Genomic DNA, 7,565 nt, shown 5'->3' on the forward strand with positions numbered 1-7,565 from the left:
CTTCAAACACTGTCTGTCACCAGAAAGAGAAACATGATATTTTGACAACTAGTTTTTCCTGTCAGTGACCCAGAATCTCTTTGACATGCCACAGAAAAACACCCCTGCAGTGTCGCCGCCATGATAATGTCAGTCAACTGCTCACTAAGAAGAAATGTGACATTTGTAACAAAGCAATATGGACGTCAATGACAAGATGTCACCGCTAAACTGAGTGAAAGTCATATGCAAACCTGCAATAAATATTCACCAAGTACTGCTTTCCATAAAATTAAGTCCAGGTGGTCTGGACTGAGTTCACATACTCAGAAAAACCAGATGACAAAACATGATCAAATCTAGAATACAATACTCAACATTTAAAGTAAAGTATGAACAGATTTCAAGGAATCATAGACTTGCCAACTTTGCACCTGTTACCAATGAAAAAATGGCATTGTACACTGAACAACTGAAAGCAGAAAAGTTTTTTGCAATTGGCTTTTGCAAGTTTATCATACAGATTATACATTATTACATTTTTTTGTTTTGTTTTTAAATATATTTATTATCTGTTTTTTGTCCTGTCTCTGTAATTCTGTTGCACTGTAGAAGCTCTGTCACGAAAACAAATTTCTCGTATGTGTGAACATACCTGGCAATAAAGCTCTTTCTGATTCTAATTCTGATTCTGATTATAAAAAGGATTCCAAAAACAGATCTGCAAAAACATACTGTATTATTTATGCCAGCCTCCACTGCTGATTTTGCTGTTAAGTACTTCTGCAATGCTATAGACTAAACAAGTAATATACTGTATATAAACGTAGCGTATCTTTTTTCCACAAATTTGACTTTTTGGTTTAGAGAACGATGGTATAATTTTCCAAAATGTGCACATTGAAATCTGTTTTCAATAGTTAAACATTAATTAATTGTCATGTTTTAATTTATTGTTTAATGAGTGACTAAACTGCATAATTTTTTTTTGTTTCAATTCATTGTCGTTTTAACTTAAGCTAATTATTTCAAGTCATTCCATAATGTATCAATCTATTATTGATAGACGCATGAGAAGTGCTAACAATAACCTAGTGTTCATTTACTATAAACACAGAGTGAAAAATAAATCATTCATTCATTTATTTTCCTTCTGCTTAGTCCCCTTGCCAACTTATCCAGCATATGTTTTTTACACAGCGGATACCCTTCCAGCTGCAACCCAGTACTGGGAAACACCCATACACTCTCACATTCATACACATACACTACGGACAATTTAGTTTATTCAATTCACTTATAGCGCATTTTTCTTTGGACTGTGGGAGAAACCGGAGCACCTGAAAGAAACCCACGCAAACATGCAAACTCCACACAGAATTGCCAACTGACCTAGCTGGGACTCGAAGCAGCGACGTTCTTACTGTGAGGCGACATTGCTAACCACTGAGCCACCGTGCTGCAAAAATGAATCATGATAAGGTAAATTATTTGGTCACAGTTTGTAGGATTTTCCCAGGAAAATATTTAAATGAATCAACTGTAGTTTGTGGTTGTCAATACCGGTACTTCACCATTTAACACCCCAAAACCACTAGTTACCACTTGGAAGATGATCGCAGACACTAAAGAATATTTGGTAGAAGAAAATGTCCTTGTTTGATTGAAATGTTGGCACACTGGCTGTTCTTTTCTTCCCAATTCTCCACTGTTCTTGGTGGATTACCTTGGCCTTTATAGAAATTAGCTGCTGCTGTGTCTGTGCTATTTAATGTTGCATTGTCAGTAGATTCACCCCCAAAGCTTTCAGTGTTTTTGTGGGATTGTGGCCTCACGCTATTATGCGTTGGTCAGTAAATCTGACCATTTGCCATTTAAAAATATTAAACAAAATGTATTTCCCTCAAATTAATTGAACTATGGTCATAGTATTTGCCTTCGGTAGACTAGCTTTGATTGCTCTACTATCATCAATGACTACAGATTGCAAGAACTGCAAAAATCGAAGCTAAAGTCATTTATTGTATTCTGCAGCACAATATGCACAGCATAAATCAGAGCTTTATCCAAAATTGAACACTTTAATGAGATAAATAAAGCCACAGACCACTAAAAAGAGGTTTTGTTACTATACTTCATGGTCTCATACAGAGCCAAGCACTGCAAGCCAAACACCAAGAGGGAACAGAGCAAACGCACACCGATAGCAGCTTATGGCCAGATGTTGTTGTGCGTGGAGGTGTCAAGTCTAAACAGAAAGCTGTTTCTCACACCTGGTGGAAGACTGTTTGCTTGGCAGGAATTTCTCCCTCAATTATTTCCTAGCAAATTACCACAATCAGTCCTGAAACGAAAAGCCCAGCTCAAGTCTTCTACGTTTGCCTGGTTTGACTAGGGATGCAGTATTTTCTGTGCTCGCCCAGGCACTAAACAAATACACAAACACAGACCCATCTGGAAAGAAGCATTGTGGTCTGTAGTGAGTTTGAATGAGACTGACCATGTGGTTTGCACAAAATAAGCCAAGACTGAGGCTGTGAAGTACTAGCAATCCTACTGCATATTGTTCTGTAAAACAAAGTATGCATTGTGCATTAACATAGATTGTGGACTATACTAAAAAAGTCTTCATTCTCTGCACTTTATAGTCAAATTCTGCATAAGCCAAGAGTAGAACTGAAAATAGCAGCTGGTATTTTGTTCATTCATCATCCTGGACAAGTTGAGCGCATTGCAGGCTTACACAGTTTGTATACTGATGATTACACCAAATGTTCATATTTCATGCATAATAGATTTGCATACTGTGAAACACTGAAAATGTGCATAATGCACTGTATGTGATACATAGAAATCTGATGTATGGCAGTACATGGCATACAAGTTTATATTTAGTTCATATTTATTATTCATATTTCATATTTATATAATCAACCATTGTAATTACAACTTTGTGTTAGCCTTTTTAATTTAATAAATAGGTTTTTTTTTGGGTGTTACCGCCTTGTTGAATATATTTTTGCGCATTTTGCTGTTTGGCTGAGCACCTATTTAGAGTGTTGTGCGTGCTTTTGTGCATTTTAAAATGCAATTAAAAATATGTACCAATGTTCAAATATATTAGCTATAATTTTTCATATGTGTTCATATATATATATATATATATATATATATATATATATATATATATATATATATATATATATATATATATATATATATATATATATATATATATATATACGATTGAAATCAGAATTATAAAACCCCCCTTGAAATTTTTTTCTTTTTAAAATATTTCCCAAATGCTGTTTAACAGAGCTAATTTAATGCTGTTTAATTTTCACAGTATGTCTGGTTATATTTTTTCTTCTGGAGAAAGTCGTATTTGTTTAATTTCGGCTAGAATACAAGCAGTTTTTAATTTTTTAACACTATTTTAAGGTCAAAATTATTAGCCCCTTTAAGCTATATTTTTTCAGATAGTCTACAGAACAAACCATCATTATAGAATAACTTGCCTAACTACCCTAACCTGCCTAGTTAACTTAATTAACCCAGTTAAGCCTTTAAATGTCACTTTAAGCTGTATAGAAGTGTCTTGAAAAATATCTAGTAAAACATTATGTGCTGTCATCATGGCAAAGATAAAATAAATCATTTATTAGAAATGAGTTATTAAAACTATTATGTTTAAAAATGTGCTTAAAAAAAATCTTCTATCTGTTTAACAGACACTGGGGGAAAAATAAACAGGGGGGCTAATATTTCTGACTGTGTATATGACCATAAATATTGAACATATATGTACTTATTTGTAATTCTAATTGTTGGAAAAAATATATATTAGTGGCCATTTTTGCAATATTTCTAAATATATATCAGCAATTCCAGCATTATTGATGTGACATTTGCAGTAAAAACTCAAAACAAAAATTCACAGAATTTATGTTGGAATTCTGTAGAACTTTGGAGGAATTCTGTGAACGAAACTACACAACCCCCCCCCCCCCCCCCCCCCCCCCCAAAAAAAATAATGCTAATCATAAGGATAAGAGTTGCCTGAGTTGATAAGAGTTGATCTATAGTTGGCTCACTATGGAACAAACATGATTGATTTAATTTAATATTTTTTCTTTATGAGGCTTCATTGTGGGTGTGAAAGATGTGAAATTGGCACTTGTGTGATGTGGTAAATCAAAATAGTTTAAAAACACTGACAAATACATTTTCAAGTATTTCTAAAGTATACTGTAAAATACTTGCTTACACAAAAACATAGATATGGTTTCGGTATTTTTGTGAAAACTAAATTTTTTTTGCATGCAAATAACCCCATAAAAAATTAAAGATTGTGTTCCATGAAGATATTTTGTAAATGTCCTACTGAAAATATATCAAAATAGAATTTTTGATTAATAATCTGCATTTCTAAGAACATAATTTGGACATCTTTGAACACAATATTTAGATTTTTTTAACCCTCTGATTGACGTTCAAATAGTTGTATTACAGCCAAATATTGTCCTAGGTCCTGACAATATATAAACATCAATAAAAGTCAATTTATTCAGCTTTTAGATAATGCATAAATCTTAATTTATAAAAGTTTACACTTATGACTTTGTGTTCCAGGGCCAAGTAATTTGCATATTTTCCACGTATCAGGTTTCTGTGGTATTAGATACTGCAGAAACAGAATAAGTAGTGTTACATTATCAACACGTTTGAGACTCCTTTACACCCATACATTTTGCCACCCTCATGTACACATGCCTGCATTACATCAACACAACCTTGATATATTGCCATCCACTTAACCTTGTAACATCTGCTTGTAAAGTGTCAGGCTTCGTTCAGCTTAAAGCCCTTGAGTGTCACAAAATAAACACATTGGATAGCATCAGACTCTATTATATATGTTTTCCAATACAGTTTTCTGCTAGGCCCCACATGGCTGGGATTGTGACTAGATCTGTGATTCCCAAAGGAACCATAGGTTTCATCTAAAAAGTATGTATAAACACAAAAGTTTAATAAAAAAAAAAACTCTTGACATAACCATCCATATATGGAACTCAGACTGTGTTTTCTTAAGCATAAAATAATCTTCAACTTCCACATGCATATTGCCATGGCCAAAAACTAGATACTTTTAAATTATAAGAAACTTGAAACACATGAAAACATATTATAATACAGAGTGTGAATGATAAATGTATCATGTTTCTAAACCTATTTTTTTAATGGCCAGCATTTTTCTCTCAGAGTAAAAAATATGTACAGTAAACATCATTGAAATGTAAATAATAATAATAATAATAATAATAATAATAATAATAATAATAATAATAAATTGAGATTTTTTACTTTCTCAGAATGGCACAATGCATTTTTTTCTAACTCAAATTGTTTATATTTTTTGGCTTAGATTTATTTATTTATTTATTTCATTTTTGTTATTTATTTATCTTATGATACGTATTTTCCCTAAATTAAAATATTTCCCTATTTTTTTCCTTATTAACAAAATAAATAAATACTATGAGGAACAGTAACATATTATTCAGACACCTGACCAAAAGTAAAGGAGTTAGGGTCAAATGTTATTTTATTGCATGTTATTTTTCCTTCCTTATGTCTTTCACACGGGCCAGGCCTTTCAATAAAATATGAAAGCCAGACCTCTGTTAAGTTGGCACCCCATAAAAAGAAATAATCACCAAATCATTGCTATTCGGTTGTACTACGTGCTGAAGGACAGTTGTGGGTGACCGCATGAAGGCCCGCCATTACTAAACGGACCACATTATTTTCTTTTTAACAATTTATTTACTTTTTGTATGCTGTGCTATGTTTTAAAATGCGCTGAAAAATGAAAAATTAATTTTCCTGAATTTCTTTCTCTTTGTAACTGTCGGCATCATCGGTCGTCATCAACGGGGCGGATTTAGCGCCTCTTCACCAGCTGTTTAAAATGAACGACAAGCAGCTAACGTTACATGAAAAAATAAAACAAAAAACAACCGATTTAAGTCAACAAGTGTAAGATTTGGTCATATATCAACTTAAAGAACGCTAAAGGGATGAGTTATAGAGTTCATCTGCACATACAGACGGTAAGTAGGTTAACACTACGATATACGTTACTGGAATTGTTTTATGTTACACCGTACACAAAGGACAACAAAGATAACAATAATTTAAGACATAGTCCTAAAAAGTTCTGAATATAAAACAATAGGTTGCACGCCATAGCTATAACGATAACGTTGTAATCACGTGTCTATTAGAGCATTGCTGATGACCATAAAACGCTGACCGCCAATCTTCCATGCTCATTTAAAGAGCTCGCTCATAGCAGAGACGCTCACGTTTTATATTAAATGTTGCTAATAATGAAAATCTCCAAAATAACTCAATGAATGACAAGAGTGGAAGCTACTCTGCAAACAAGGCTAGCAAATTGTAGTATAAAACAAAACCTACCTCAGGTATCGAGCTTCACTTTCGACATATTTGCGTGGCCATTTTGAGGATGCAGGGGAAGAAAGGTGTATTTTTTATAAGTTCACTTCACTGATCACTATTGGTTTATTCAATTTCACATTTGTTTATTACATGTCCTGATTTACCAGTTAGATGAGAAAGAAATGTAGCACACCGAGGACATCTGCTGGTTGCAAAGTGGTACATACAACAAGAACAAAAAAACCTAAAACCTGATATTTACATAACTTTAAACACAGTTAGGAATACTCCAAACACCTCTAGTATTTGAATCTAAAGAAAGGAATGGGCTTATACATAAATAAAAAAACATCTTTATTGTCACTAGTGTGGACGGAAATATAGTATTAGTAATCATTATCGTTGTTGTTGTGAATGGCCCTTAATTCTCCTTTACTGTAGAACATCATTTATCTCACCCTTAACATATTATAAGATATCATACACCTGTGCCTGAATCTGACAAGAATTGTTCATCAGTTTACATATTTGGGGAGAGGAGGGGACTTTTAAGATTTGGTTGAGACCTGGTTTTGGGCAAAGACAATTTAGTTAGCAGTTACCTCTATTCCTAATAATGTGTTTTTTTTGTGTCTGTGCTTTGCTGTGGGTGTAACATACATTATTTGATACAGCTGTGTGTGTATGCTCTGTGATTCGTGCAAATTGGTGTTTTGTTTTGATTAATTTCATGGTTGTAGTACTGGTTATAGACAGTAAATGATAGTCTGATTGAGTTTTAATATCACAAAGATATGATAATATTCACAATTTTTGCATTTGCTGTTATTATTAGGTAATTCAGCTTTAAGCACTTTTAAATAACTTGTGTAAAAAAAAATTATGTGTGTATATATATATATATATATATATATATATATATATATATATGTATATGTGTGTATATATATGTATATGTGTGTATATATATATATGTGTGTATATTGAAGTATGGTGGAAAACAATTATAAATATAATTATTATTTATTTTAATTTTATCCATTCAAGCTGTAATGTATGAAATTGTGCATGTTATTGTGCAAGTTATTAGCCGACTAATTAAATAATTAAAAGTT

This window comes from Danio aesculapii, chromosome 23, assembly GCF_903798145.1.
Source record: "Danio aesculapii chromosome 23, fDanAes4.1, whole genome shotgun sequence".
Taxonomy (NCBI): domain Eukaryota; kingdom Metazoa; phylum Chordata; class Actinopteri; order Cypriniformes; family Danionidae; genus Danio; species Danio aesculapii.